The sequence below is a fragment of the Engystomops pustulosus genome, unplaced genomic scaffold (genome assembly GCF_040894005.1).
Source record: "Engystomops pustulosus unplaced genomic scaffold, aEngPut4.maternal MAT_SCAFFOLD_537, whole genome shotgun sequence".
Lineage (NCBI taxonomy): Eukaryota > Metazoa > Chordata > Amphibia > Anura > Leptodactylidae > Engystomops > Engystomops pustulosus.
In genome coordinates this window covers 22,069-37,500 of record NW_027285416.1, presented here as the reverse complement: position 1 = coordinate 37,500, position 15,432 = coordinate 22,069, and positions in this window count along the sequence as shown.

Below are 15,432 nucleotides of genomic sequence, written 5' to 3'. Positions count from 1 at the left end.
CCCGGGGAGGAACAAGCCCATGGAAGTAGGAGCTCCGACTTCCAAAGCGATGACGTCAGCGGGAGCAGCCGCTCGGCCGTATCCGGCGGCATGTCACTGTTCCCCGGCCAGACTTGGCGGCAAGTCCCGGGGACGAACAAGCCCATGGAAGTAGGGGCTCAGCGGGAGCAGCCAGTTGGCCTATCCGGCCACATGTCACTGTCCCCCGGCCAGACTTGGCGGCAAGTCCCGGGGAGGAACAAGCCCATGGAAGTAGGAGCTCCGACTTCCAAAGCGATGACGTCAGCGGGAGCAGCCGCTCGGCCGTATCCGGCGGCATGTCACTGTTCCCCGGCCAGACTTGGCGGCAAGTCCCGGGGACGAACAAGCCCATGGAAGTAGGGGCTCAGCGGGAGCAGCCAGTTGGCCTATCCGGCCACATGTCACTGTCCCCCGGCCAGACTTGGCGGCAAGTCCCGGGGAGGAACAAGCCCATGGAAGTAGGAGCTCCTACTTCCAAAGCGATGACGTCAGCGGGAGCAGCCGCTCGGCCGTATCCGGCGGCATGTCACTGTTCCCCGGCCAGACTTGGCGGCAAGTCCCGGGGGACGAACAAGCCCATGGAAGTAGGGGCTCAGCGGGAGCAGCCAGTTGGCCTATCCGGCCACATGTCACTGTCCCCCGGCCAGACTTGGCGGCAAGTCCCGGGGAGGAACAAGCCCATGGAAGTAGGAGCTCCTACTTCCAAAGCGATGACGTCAGCGGGAGCAGCCGCTCGGCCGAATCCGGCGGCATGTCACTGTTCCCCGGCCAGACTTGGCGGCAAGTCCCGGGGGACGAACAAGCCCATGGAAGTAGGGGCTCAGCGGGAGCAGCCAGTTGGCCTATCCGGCCACATGTCACTGTCCCCCGGCCAGACTTGGCGGCAAGTCCCGGGGAGGAACAAGCCCATGGAAGTAGGAGCTCCTACTTCCAAAGCGATGACGTCAGCGGGAGAAGCCGCTCGGCCTATCCGGCCACATGTCACTGTCCCCCGGCCACACTTGGCTATAGGTCCCGGGGAGGAATAATGCCCATGGAAGTAGGAGCTCCTACTTCCAAAGGGGCAAGTCAGCGGGAGCAGCCACTTGGCCTATCCGGCCAAGTTTCACTGTTCCCCGGCCACACTTGGCTGTAGGTCCCGGAGAGGAATAATGCCCATGGAAGTAAGAGCTCCTACCTCCAAAGGGGCAAGTCAGCGGGAGAAGCCACTTGGCCTATCCGGCCACATGTCACTGTCCCCCGGCCAAGCTTGGCTGTAGGTCCCGGGGAGGAATAATGCCCATGGAAGTAGGAGCTCCTACTTCCAAAGGGGCAAGTCAGCGGAAGAAGCCACTAGTTCTATCCGGCCAAGAGTCACTGTTCCCCGGCCTTACTTGGCAGTAGGTCCCGGGGAGGAATAATGCCCATGGAAGTAGGAGCTCCTTCTTCCAAAGGGGCAAGTCAGCGGGAGAAGCCACTTGGCCTATCCGGCCAAGAGTCACTGTTCCCCGGCCACTCTTGGCAGTAGGTCCCGGGGAGGAATAATGCCCATGGAAGTAGGAGCTCCTACTTCCAAAGGGGCAAGTCAGCGGGAGAAGCCACTAGTTCTATCCGGCCAAGAGTCACTGTTCCCCGGCTACACTTGGCAGTAGGTCCCGGGGAGGAATAATGCCCATGGAAGTAGGAGCTACTACCTAAAAAGGGTGAAGACACTTGGCTCTAAGTCCCCGAGAGGTATACTGCCCATGGGAGTAAGAGCTCCTACTTCCAAAGGGGCAAGTCAGCGGGAGAAGCCACTTGGCCTACCCGGCCAAGAGTCACTGTTCCCCGGCCACACTTGGCAGTAGGTCCCGGGGAGGAATAATGCCCATGGAAGTAGGAGCTCCTACTTCCAAAGGGGAAAGTCAGCGGGAGAAGCCACTTGGCCTACCCGGCCAAGAGTCACTGTTCCCCGGCCACACTTGGCAGTAGGTCCCGGGGAGGAATAATGCCCATGGAAGTAGGAGCTCCTACTTCCAAAGGGGCAAGTCAGCGGGAGAAGCCACTTGGCCTATCCGGCCACATGTCACTGTCCCCCGGCCACACTTGGCTGTAGGTCCCGGGGAGGAATAATGCCCATGGAAGTAGGAGCTCCTACTTCCAAAGGGGCAAGTCAGCGGAAGAAGCCACTAGTTCTATCCGGCCAAGAGTCACTGTTCCCCGGCCTTACTTGGCAGTAGGTCCCGGGGAGGAATAATGCCCATGGAAGTAGGAGCTCCTACTTCCAAAGGGGCAAGTCAGCGGGAGAAGCCACTTGGCCTATCCGGCCAAGAGTCACTGTTCCCCGGCCACACTTGGCAATAGGTCCCGGGGAGGAATAATGCCCATGGAAGTAGGAGCTCCTACTTCCAAAGGGGCAAGTCAGCGGGAGAAGCCACTAGTTCTATCCGGCCAAGAGTCACTGTTCCCCGGCTACACTTGGCAGTAGGTCCCGGGGAGGAATAATGCCCATGGAAGTAGGAGCTACTACCTCCAAAGGGTGAAGACACTTGGCTCTAAGTCCCCGAGAGGTATACTGCCCATGGGAGTAAGAGCTCCTACTTCCAAAGGGGCAAGTCAGCGGGAGAAGCCACTTGGCCTACCCGGCCAAGAGTCACTGTTCCCCGGCCACACTTGGCAGTAGGTCCCGGGGAGGAATAATGCCCATGGAAGTAGGAGCTCCTACTTCCAAAGGGGCAAGTCAGCGGGAGAAGCCGCTTGGCCTACCCGGCCAAGAGTCACTGTTCCCCGGCCACACTTGGCAGTAGGTCCCGGGGAGGAATAATGCCCATGGAAGTAGGAGCTCCTACTTCCAAAGGGGCAAGTCAGCGGGAGAAGCCACTTGGCCTATCCGGCCAAGAGTCACTGTTCCCCGGCCACACTTGGCAATAGGTCCCGGGGAGGAATAATGCCCATGGAAGTAGGAGCTCCTACTTCCAAAGGGGCAAGTCAGCGGGAGAAGCCACTAGTTCTATCCGGCCAAGAGTCACTGTTCCCCGGCCACACTTGGCAGTAGGTCCCGGGGAGGAATAATGCCCATGGAAGTAGGAGCTACCACCTCCAAAGGGTGAAGACACTTGGCTCTAAGTCCCCGAGAGGTATACTGCCCATGGGAGTAAGAGCTCCTACTTCCAAAGGGGCAAGTCAGCGGGAGAAGCCACTTGGCCTATCCGGCCAAGAGTCACTGTTCCCCGGCCACACTTGGCAGTAGGTCCCGGAGAGGAATAGTGCCCATGGAAGTAGGAGCTCCTACTTCCAAAGGGGCAAGTCAGCGGGAGAAGCCACTTGGCCTACACGGCCAAGAGTCACTGTTCCCCGGCCACACTTGGCAGTAGGTCCCGGGGAGGAATAATGCCCATGGAAGTAGGAGCTACTACCTCCAAAGGGGCAAGTCAGCGGGAGAAGCCACTTGGCCTATCCGGCCAAGAGTCACTGTTCCCCGGCCACTCTTGGCAGTAGGTCCCGGGGAGGAATAATGCCCATGGAAGTAGGAGCTCCTACCTCCAAAGGGGCAAGTCAGCGGGAGAAGCCACTTGGCCTACCCGGCCAAGAGTCACTGTTCCCCGGCCACACTTGGCAGTAGGTCCCGGGGAGGAATAATGCCCATGGAAGTAAGAGCTCCTACTTCCAAAGGGGCAGGTCAGCGGGAGAAGCCACTTGGCCTATCCGGCCACATGTCACTGTCCCCCGGCCAAGCTTGGCTGTAGGTCCCGGGGAGGAATAATGCCCATGGAAGTAGGAGCTCCTACTTCCAAAGGGGCAAGTCAGCGGGAGAAGCCACTTGGCCTATCCGGCCAAGAGTCACTGTTCCCCGGCCACACTTGGCAGTAGGTCCCGGGGAGGAATAATGCCCATGGAAGTAAGAGCTCCTACTTCCAAAGGGGCAGGTCAGCGGGAGAAGCCACTTGGCCTATCCGGCCACATGTCACTGTCCCCCGGCCAAGCTTGGCTGTAGGTCCCGGGGAGGAATAATGCCCATGGAAGTAGGAGCTCCTACTTCCAAAGGGGCAAGTCAGCGGAAGAAGCCACTAGTTCTATCCGGCCAAGAGTCACTGTTCCCCGGCCACACTTGGCAGTAGGTCCCGGGGAGGAATAATGCCCATGGAAGTAGGAGCTCCTACTTCCAAAGGGGCAAGTCAGCGGGAGAAGCCACTTGGCCTATCCGGCCAAGAGTCACTGTTCCCCGGCCACACTTGGCAGTAGGTCCCGGGGAGGAATAATGCCCATGGAAGTAGGAGCTCCTACTTCCAAAGGGGCAAGTCAGCGGGAGAAGCCACTTGGCCTACCCGGCCAAGAGTCACTGTTCCCCGGCCACACTTGGCAGTAGGTCCCGGGGAGGAATAATGCCCATGGAAGTAGGAGCTCCTACCTCCAAAGGGGCAAGTCAGCGGGAGAAGCCACTTGGCCTATCCGGCCAAGAGTCACTGTTCCCCGGCCACACTTGGCAGTAGGTCCCGGGGAGGAATAATGCCCATGGAAGTAAGAGCTCCTACTTCCAAAGGGGCAAGTCAGCGGGAGAAGCCACTTGGCCTATCCGGCCACATGTCACTGTCCCCCGGCCAAGCTTGGCTGTAGGTCCCGGGGAGGAATAATGCCCATGGAAGTAGGAGCTCCTACTTCCAAAGGGGCAAGTCAGCGGAAGAAGCCACTAGTTCTATCCGGCCAAGAGTCACTGTTCCCCGGCCACACTTGGCAGTAGGTCCCGGGGAGGAATAATGCCCATGGAAGTAGGAGCTCCTACTTCCAAAGGGGCAAGTCAGCGGGAGAAGCCACTTGGCCTATCCGGCCAAGAGTCACTGTTCCCCGGCCACACTTGGCAGTAGGTCCCGGGGAGGAATAATGCCCATGGAAGTAGGAGCTCCTACTTCCAAAGGGGCAAGTCAGCGGGAGAAGCCACTAGTTCTATCCGGCCAAGAGTCACTGTTCCCCGGCAACACTTGGCAGTAGGTCCCGGGGAGGAATAATGCCCATGGAAGTAGGAGCTACTACCTCCAAAGGGTGAAGACACTTGGCTCTAAGTCCCCGAGAGGTATACTGCCCATGGGAGTAAGAGCTCCTACTTCCAAAGGGGCAAGTCAGCGGGAGAAGCCACTTGGCCTATCCGGCCAAGAGTCACTGTTCCCCGGCCACACTTGGCAGTAGGTCCCGGGGAGGAATAATGCCCATGGAAGTAGGAGCTCCTACTTCCAAAGGGGCAAGTCAGCGGGAGAAGCCACTTGGGCTATCCGGCCACATGTCACTGTCCCCCGGCCACACTTGGCAGTAGGTCCCGGGGAGGAATAATGCCCATGGAAGTAAGAGCTCCTACTTCCAAAGGGGCAAGTCAGCGGGAGAAGCCACTTGGCCTAACCGGCCACATGTCACTGTCCCCCGGCCACACTTGGCAGTAGGTCCCGGGGAGGAATAATGCCCATGGAAGTAAGAGCTCCTACTTCCAAAGGGGCAAGTCAGCGGGAGCAGCCACTTGGCCTATCCGGCCAAGAGTCACTGTTCCCCGGCCACACTTGGTAGTAGGTCCCGGGGAGGAATAATGCCCATGGAAGTAGGAGCTCCTACTTCCAAAGGGGCAAGTCAGCGGGAGCAGCCACTTGGCCTATCCGTCCAAGAGTCACTGTTCCCCGGCCACACTTGGCTGTAGGTCCCGGGGAGGAATAATGCCCATGGAAGTAAGAGCTCCTACTTCCAAAGGGGCAAGTCAGCGGGAGAAGCCACTTGGCCTATCCGGCCACATGTCACTGTCCCCCGGCCACACTTGGCAGTAGGTCCCGGGGAGGAATAATGCCCATGGAAGTAGGAGCTACTACCTCCAAAGAGTGAAGACACTTGGCTGTAAGTCCCCGAGAGGTATAGTGCCCATGGAAGTAAGAGCTCCTACTTCCAAAGGGGCAAGTCAGCGGGAGAAGCCACTTGGCCTATCCGGCCAAGAGTCACTGTTCCCCGGCCACACTTGGCAGTAGGTCCCGGGGAGGAATAATGCCCATGGAAGTAGGAGCTCCTACTTCCAAAGGGGCAAGTCAGCGGGAGAAGCCACTTGGCCTATCCGGCCACATGTCACTGTCCCCCGGCCACTCTTGGCAGTAGGTCCCGGGGAGGAATAATGCCCATGGAAGTAGGAGCTCCTACTTCCAAAGGGGCAAGTCAGCGGGAGAAGCCACTTGGCCTATCCGGCCACATGTCACTGTCCCCCGGCCACTCTTGGCAGTAGGTCCCGGGGAGGAATAATGCCCATGGAAGTAGGAGCTCCTACTTCCAAAGGGGCAAGTCAGCGGGAGAAGCCACTTGGCCTACCCAGGCAAGAGTCACTGTTCCCCGGCCACACTTGGCAGTAGGTCCCGGGGAGGAATAATGCCCATGGAAGTAGGAGCTCCTACTTCCAAAGGGTCAAGTCAGCGGGAGAAGCCACTTGGCCTATCCGGCCAAGAGTCACTGTTCCCCGGTCACACTTGGCAGTAGGTCCCGGGGAGGAATAATGCCCATGGAAGTAGGAGCTCCTACTTCCAAAGGGGCAAGTCAGCGGGAGAAGTGACTTGGCCTATCCGAACAAGAGTCACTGTTCCCCGGCCACACTTGGCAGGAGGTCCCGGGGAGGAATAATGCCCATGGAAGTAGGAGCTACTACCTCCAAAGGGTGAAGACACTTGGCTCTAAGTCCCCGAGAGGTATAGTGCCCATGGAAGTAGGAGCTCCTACTTCCAAAGGGGCAAGTCAGCGGGAGAAGCAACTTGGCCTATCCGGCCAAGAGTCACTGTTCCCCGGCCACACTTGGCAGGAGGTCCCGGGGAGGAATAATGCCCATGGAAGTAGGAGCTCCTACTTCCAAAGGGTCAAGTCAGCGGGAGAAGCCACTTGGCCTATCCGGCCAAGAGTCACTGTTCCCCGGCCACACTTGGCAGTAGGTCCCGGGGAGGAATAATGCCCATGGAAGTAGGAGCTCCTACTTCCAAAGGGGAAAGTAAGCGGGAGAAGCAACTTGGCCTATCCGGCCAAGAGTCACTGTTCCCCGGCCACACTTGGCAGTAGGTCCCGGGGAGGAATAATGCCCATGGAAGTAGGAGCTCCTACTTCCAAAGGGGCAAGTCAGCGGGAGAAGCCACTTGGCCTATCCGGCCAAGAGTCACTGTTCCCCGGCCACACTTGGCAGGAGGTCCCGGGGAGGAATAATGCCCATGGAAGTAGGAGCTCCTACTTCCAAAGGGGCAAGTCAGCGGGAGAAGCCACTTGGGCTATCCGGCCACATGTCACTGTCCCCCGGCAACACTTGGCAGTAGGTCCCGGGGAGGAATAATGCCCATGGAAGTAAGAGCTCCTACTTCCAAAGGGGCAAGTCAGCGGGAGAAGCCACTTGGCCTATCCGGCCACATGTCACTGTCCCCCGGCCACACTTGGCAGTAGGTCCCGGGGAGGAATAATGCCCATGGAAGTAAGAGCTCCTACTTCCAAAGGGGCAAGTCAGCGGGAGCAGCCACTTGGCCTATCCGGCCAAGAGTCACTGTTCCCCGGCCACACTTGGCAGTAGGTCCCGGGGAGGAATAATGCCCATGGAAGTAGGAGCTCCTACTTCCAAAGGGGCAAGTCAGCGGGAGCAGCCACTTGGCCTATCCGTCCAAGAGTCACTGTTCCCCGGCCACACTTGGCTGTAGGTCCCGGGGAGGAATAATGCCCATGGAAGTAAGAGCTCCTACTTCCAAAGGGGCAAGTCAGCGGGAGAAGCCACTTGGCCTATCCGGCCACATGTCACTGTCCCCCGGCCACACTTGGCAGTAGGTCCCGGGGAGGAATAATGCCCATGGAAGTAGGAGCTACTACCTCCAAAGGGTGAAGACACTTGGCTCTAAGTCCTCGAGAGGTATACTGCCCATGGAAGTAAGAGCTCCTACTTCCATAGGGGCAAGTCAGCGGGAGAAGCCACTTGGCCTATCCGGCCACATGTCACTGTCCCCCGGCCAAGCTTGGCTGTAGGTCCCGGGGAGGAATAATGCCCATGGAAGTAGGAGCTCCTACTTCCAAAGGGGCAAGTCAGCGGAAGAAGCCACTAGTTCTATCCGGCCAAGAGTCACTGTTCCCCGGCCACACTTGGCAGTAGGTCCCGGGGAGGAATAATGCCCATGGAAGTAGGAGCTCCTACTTCCAAAGGGGCAAGTCAGCGGGAGAAGCCACTTGGCCTACCCAGGCAAGAGTCACTGTTCCCCGGCCACACTTGGCAGTAGGTCCCGGGGAGGAATAATGCCCATGGAAGTAGGAGCTCCTACTTCCAAAGGGGCAAGTCAGCGGGAGAAGCCACTTGGCCTATCCGGCCAAGAGTCACTGTTCCCCGGCCACACTTGGCAGTAGGTCCCGGGGAGGAATAATGACCATGGAAGTAAGAGCTCCTACTTCCAAAGGGGCAAGTCAGCGGGAGAAGCCACTTGGCCTATCCGGCCAAGAGTCACTGTTCCCCGGCCACACTTGGCAGTAGGTCCCGGGGAGGAATAATGCCCATGGAAGTAAGAGCTCCTACTTCCATAGGGGCAAGTCAGCGGGAGAAGCCACTTGGCCTATCCGGCCAAGAGTCACTGTTCCCCGGCCACACTTGGCAGTAGGTCCCGGGGAGGAATAATGCCCATGGAAGTAGGAGCTCACTTGGCTCTAAGTCTTCGAGAGGTATAATGCCCATGGAAGTAAGAGCTCCTACTTCCAAAGGGGCAAGTCAGCGGGAGAAGCCACTTCGCCTACCCGGCCAAGTGTCACTGTCCCCCGGCCAGACTTGGCGGCAAGTCCCGGGGAGGAATAATGCCCATGGAAGTAGGAGCTCCTACTTCCGAAGGGGCAAGTCAGCGGGAGAAGCCACTTCGCCTACCCGGCCAAGTGTCACTGTCCCCCGGCCAGACTTGGCGGCAAGTCCCGGGGAGGAATAATGCCCATGGAAGTAGGAGCTCACTTGGCTCTAAGTCTTCGAGAGGTATAATGCCCATGGAAGTAAGAGCTCCTACTTCCAAAGGGGCAAGTCAGCGGGAGAAGCCACTTCGCCTACCCGGCCAAGTGTCACTGTCCCCCGGCCAGACTTGGCGGCAAGTCCCGGGGAGGAATAATGCCCATGGAAGTAGGAGCTCCTACTTCCAAAGGGGCAAGTCAGCGGGAGCAGCCACTTGGCCTATCCGGCCAAGAGTCACTGTTCCCCGGCCACACTTGGCAGTAGGTCCCGGGGAGGAATAATGCCCATGGAAGTAGGAGCTCCTACTTCCAAAGGGGCAAGTCAGCGGGAGCAGCCACTTGGCCTATCCGTCCAAGAGTCACTGTTCCCCGGCCACACTTGGCTGTAGGTCCCGGGGAGGAATAATGCCCATGGAAGTAAGAGCTCCTACTTCCAAAGGGGCAAGTCAGCGGGAGAAGCCACTTGGCCTATCCGGCCACATGTCACTGTCCCCCGGCCACACTTGGCAGTAGGTCCCGGGGAGGAATAATGCCCATGGAAGTAGGAGCTACTACCTCCAAAGAGTGAAGACACTTGGCTCTAAGTCCACGAGAGGTATAGTGCCCATGGAAGTAAGAGCTCCTACTTCCAAAGGGTCAAGTCAGCGGGAGAAGCCACTTGGCCTATCCGGCCAAGAGTCACTGTTCCCCGGCCACACTTGGCAGTAGGTCCCGGAGAGGAATAATGCCCATGGAAGTAGGAGCTCCTACTTCCAAAGGGGCAAGTCAGCGGGAGAAGCCACTTGGCATATACGGCCAAGAGTCACTGTTCCCCGGCCACACTTGGCAGTAGGTCCCGGGGAGGAATAATGCCCATGGAAGTAGGAGCTCCTACTTCCAAAGGGGCAAGTCAGCGGGAGAAGCCACTTGGCCTATCCGGCCACATGTCACTGTCCCCCGGCCACTCTTGGCAGTAGGTCCCGGGGAGGAATAATGCCCATGGAAGTAGGAGCTCCTACTTCCAAAGGGGCAAGTCAGCGGGAGAAGCCACTTGGCCTACCCAGGCAAGAGTCACTGTTCCCCGGCCACACTTGGCAGTAGGTCCCGGGGAGGAATAATGCCCATGGAAGTAGGAGCTCCTACTTCCAAAGGGTCAAGTCAGCGGGAGAAGCCACTTGGCCTATCCGGCCAAGAGTCACTGTTCCCCGCCCACACTTGGCAGTAGGTCCCGGGGAGGAATAATGCCCATGGAAGTAGGAGCTCCTACTTCCAAAGGGGCAAGTCAGCGGGAGAAGCCACTTGGCCTATCCGAACAAGAGTCACTGTTCCCCGGCCACACTTGGCAGGAGGTCCCGGGGAGGAATAATGCCCATGGAAGTAGGAGCTACTACCTCCAAAGGGTGAAGACACTTGGCTCTAAGTCCCCGAGAGGTATAGTGCCCATGGAAGTAGGAGCTCCTACTTCCAAAGGGGCAAGTCAGCGGGAGAAGCAACTTGGCCTATCCGGCCAAGAGTCACTGTTCCCCGGCCACACTTGGCAGGAGGTCCCGGGGAGGAATAATGCCCATGGAAGTAGGAGCTCCTACTTCCAAAGGGTCAAGTCAGCGGGAGAAGCCACTTGGCCTATCCGGCCAAGAGTCACTGTTCCCCGGCCACACTTGGCAGTAGGTCCCGGGGAGGAATAATGCCCATGGAAGTAGGAGCTCCTACTTCCAAAGGGGAAAGTAAGCGGGAGAAGCCACTTGGCCTATCCGGCCAAGAGTCACTGTTCCCCGGCCACACTTGGCAGTAGGTCCCGGGGAGGAATAATGCCCATGGAAGTAGGAGCTCCTACTTCCAAAGGGGAAAGTAAGCGGGAGAAGCAACTTGGCCTATCCGGCCAAGAGTCACTGTTCCCCGGCCACACTTGGCAGTAGGTCCCGGGGAGGAATAATGCCCATGGAAGTAGGAGCTCCTACTTCCAAAGGGGCAAGTCAGCGGGAGAAGCCACTTGGCCTATCCGGCCAAGAGTCACTGTTCCCCGGCCACACTTGGCAGGAGGTCCCGGGGAGGAATAATGCCCATGGAAGTAGGAGCTCCTACTTCCAAAGGGGCAAGTCAGCGGGAGAAGCCACTTGGGCTATCCGGCCACATGTCACTGTCCCCCGGCAACACTTGGCAGTAGGTCCCGGGGAGGAATAATGCCCATGGAAGTAAGAGCTCCTACTTCCAAAGGGGCAAGTCAGCGGGAGAAGCCACTTGGCCTATCCGGCCACATGTCACTGTCCCCCGGCCACACTTGGCAGTAGGTCCCGGGGAGGAATAATGCCCATGGAAGTAAGAGCTCCTACTTCCAAAGGGGCAAGTCAGCGGGAGCAGCCACTTGGCCTATCCGGCCAAGAGTCACTGTTCCCCGGCCACACTTGGCAGTAGGTCCCGGGGAGGAATAATGCCCATGGAAGTAGGAGCTCCTACTTCCAAAGGGGCAAGTCAGCGGGAGCAGCCACTTGGCCTATCCGTCCAAGAGTCACTGTTCCCCGGCCACACTTGGCTGTAGGTCCCGGGGAGGAATAATGCCCATGGAAGTAAGAGCTCCTACTTCCAAAGGGGCAAGTCAGCGGGAGAAGCCACTTGGCCTATCCGGCCACATGTCACTGTCCCCCGGCCACACTTGGCAGTAGGTCCCGGGGAGGAATAATGCCCATGGAAGTAGGAGCTACTACCTCCAAAGGGTGAAGACACTTGGCTCTAAGTCCTCGAGAGGTATACTGCCCATGGAAGTAAGAGCTCCTACTTCCATAGGGGCAAGTCAGCGGGAGAAGCCACTTGGCCTATCCGGCCACATGTCACTGTCCCCCGGCCAAGCTTGGCTGTAGGTCCCGGGGAGGAATAATGCCCATGGAAGTAGGAGCTCCTACTTCCAAAGGGGCAAGTCAGCGGAAGAAGCCACTAGTTCTATCCGGCCAAGAGTCACTGTTCCCCGGCCACACTTGGCAGTAGGTCCCGGGGAGGAATAATGCCCATGGAAGTAGGAGCTCCTACTTCCAAAGGGGCAAGTCAGCGGGAGAAGCCACTTGGCCTACCCAGGCAAGAGTCACTGTTCCCCGGCCACACTTGGCAGTAGGTCCCGGGGAGGAATAATGCCCATGGAAGTAGGAGCTCCTACTTCCAAAGGGGCAAGTCAGCGGGAGAAGCCACTTGGCCTATCCGGCCAAGAGTCACTGTTCCCCGGCCACACTTGGCAGTAGGTCCCGGGGAGGAATAATGACCATGGAAGTAAGAGCTCCTACTTCCAAAGGGGCAAGTCAGCGGGAGAAGCCACTTGGCCTATCCGGCCAAGAGTCACTGTTCCCCGGCCACACTTGGCAGTAGGTCCCGGGGAGGAATAATGCCCATGGAAGTAAGAGCTCCTACTTCCATAGGGGCAAGTCAGCGGGAGAAGCCACTTGGCCTATCCGGCCAAGAGTCACTCTTCCCCGGCTACACTTGGCAGTAGGTCCCGGGGAGGAATAATGACCATGGAAGTAAGAGCTCCTACTTCCAAAGGGGCAAGTCAGCGGGAGAAGCCACTTGGCCTATCCGGCCAAGAGTCACTGTTCCCCGGCCACACTTGGCAGTAGGTCCCGGGGAGGAATAATGCCCATGGAAGTAAGAGCTCCTACTTCCAAAGGGGCAAGTCAGCGGGAGAAGCCACTTGGCCTATCCGGCCAAGAGTCACTTTTCCCCGGCCACACTTGGCAGTAGGTCCCGGGGAGGAATAATGCCCATGGAAGTAGGAGCTCCTACTTCCAAAGGGGCAAGTCAGCGGGAGAAGCCACTTGGCCTATCCGGCAAAGAGTCACTGTTCCCCGGCTACACTTGGCAGTAGGTCCCGGGGAGGAATAATGACCATGGAAGTAAGAGCTCCTACTTCCAAAGGGGCAAGTCAGCGGGAGAAGCCACTTGGCCTATCCGGCCAAGAGTCACTGTTCCCCGGCCACACTTGGCAGTAGGTCCCGGGGAGGAATAATGCCCATGGAAGTAAGAGCTCCTACTTCCAAAGGGGCAAGTCAGCGGGAGAAGCCACTTGGCCTATCCGGCCAAGAGTCACTGTTCCCCGGCCACACTTGGCAGTAGGTCCCGGGGAGGAATAATGCCCATGGAAGTAGGAGCTCCTACTTCCAAAGGGGCAAGTCAGCGGGAGAAGCCACTTGGCCTATCCGGCCAGGAGTCACTGTTCCCCGGCCACTCTTGGCTGTAGGTCCCGGGGAGGAATAATGCCCATGGAAGTAAGAGCTCCTACTTCCAAAGGGGCAAGTCAGCGGGAGAAGCCACTTGGCCTATCCGGCCACATGTCACTGTCCCCCGGCCACACTTGGCAGTAGGTCCCGGGGAGGAATAATGCCCATGGAAGTAGGAGCTACTACCTCCAAAGGGTGAAGACACTTGGCTCTAAGTCCTCGAGAGGTATACTGCCCATGGAAGTAAGAGCTCCTACTTCCATAGGGGCAAGTCAGCGGGAGAAGCCACTTGGCCTATCCGGCCACATGTCACTGTCCCCCGGCCAAGCTTGGCTGTAGGTCCCGGGGAGGAATAATGCCCATGGAAGTAGGAGCTCCTACTTCCAAAGGGGCAAGTCAGCGGAAGAAGCCACTAGTTCTATCCGGCCAAGAGTCACTGTTCCCCGGCCACACTTGGCAGTAGGTCCCGGGGAGGAATAATGCCCATGGAAGTAGGAGCTCCTACTTCCAAAGGGGCAAGTCAGCGGGAGAAGCCACTTGGCCTACCCAGGCAAGAGTCACTGTTCCCCGGCCACACTTGGCAGTAGGTCCCGGGGAGGAATAATGCCCATGGAAGTAGGAGCTCCTACTTCCAAAGGGGCAAGTCAGCGGGAGAAGCCACTTGGCCTATCCGGCCAAGAGTCACTGTTCCCCGGCCACACTTGGCAGTAGGTCCCGGGGAGGAATAATGACCATGGAAGTAAGAGCTCCTACTTCCAAAGGGGCAAGTCAGCGGGAGAAGCCACTTGGCCTATCCGGCCAAGAGTCACTGTTCCCCGGCCACACTTGGCAGTAGGTCCCGGGGAGGAATAATGCCCATGGAAGTAAGAGCTCCTACTTCCATAGGGGCAAGTCAGCGGGAGAAGCCACTTGGCCTATCCGGCCAAGAGTCACTCTTCCCCGGCTACACTTGGCAGTAGGTCCCGGGGAGGAATAATGACCATGGAAGTAAGAGCTCCTACTTCCAAAGGGGCAAGTCAGCGGGAGAAGCCACTTGGCCTACCCGGCCAAGAGTCACTGTTCCCCGGCCACACTTGGCAGTAGGTCCCGGGGAGGAATAATGCCCATGGAAGTAAGAGCTCCTACTTCCAAAGGGGCAAGTCAGCGGGAGAAGCCACTTGGCCTATCCGGCCAAGAGTCACTGTTCCCCGGCCACACTTGGCAGTAGGTCCCGGGGAGGAATAATGCCCATGGAAGTAGGAGCTCCTACTTCCAAAGGGGCAAGTCAGCGGGAGAAGCCACTTGGCCTATCCGGCAAAGAGTCACTGTTCCCCGGCTACACTTGGCAGTAGGTCCCGGGGAGGAATAATGACCATGGAAGTAAGAGCTCCTACTTCCAAAGGGGCAAGTCAGCGGGAGAAGCCACTTGGCCTATCCGGCCAAGAGTCACTGTTCCCCGGCCACACTTGGCAGTAGGTCCCGGGGAGGAATAATGCCCATGGAAGTAAGAGCTCCTACTTCCAAAGGGGCAAGTCAGCGGGAGAAGCCACTTGGCCTATCCGGCCAAGAGTCACTGTTCCCCGGCCACACTTGGCAGTAGGTCCCGGGGAGGAATAATGCCCATGGAAGTAGGAGCTCCTACTTCCAAAGGGGCAAGTCAGCGGGAGAAGCCACTTGGCCTATCCGGCCAGGAGTCACTGTTCCCCGGCCACTCTTGGCTGTAGGTCCCGGGGAGGAATAATGCCCATGGAAGTAGGAGCTACTACCTCCAAAGGGGCAAGTCAGCGGGAGAAGCCACTTGGCCTATCCGGCCAAGAGTCACTGTTCCCCGGCCACACTTGGCAGTATGTCCCGGGGAGGAATAATGCCCATGGAAGTAGGAGCTACTACCTCCAAAGGGTGAAGACACTTGGCTCTAAGTCCCCGAGAGGTATACTGCCCATGGAAGTAAGAGCTCCTACTTCCATAGGGGCAAGTCAGCGGGAGAAGCCACTTGGCCTAACCGGCCAAGAGTCACTGTTCCCCGGCCACACTTGGCCGTAGGTCCCGGGGAGGAATAATGCCCATGGAAGTAGGAGCTCCTACTTCCAAAGGGGCAAGTCAGCGGGAGAAGCCACTCGGCCTATCCGGCCAAGAGTCACTGTTCCCCGGCCACACTTGGCAGTAGGTCCCGGGGAGGAATAATGCCCATGGAAGTAGGAGCTACTACTTCCAAAGGGGCAAGTCAGCGGGAGAAGCCACTTGGCCTATCCGGCCACATGTCACTGTTCCCCGGCCACACTTGGCAGTAGGTCCCGGGGAGGAATAATGCCCATGGAAGTAGGAGCTCCTACTTCCAAAGGGGCAA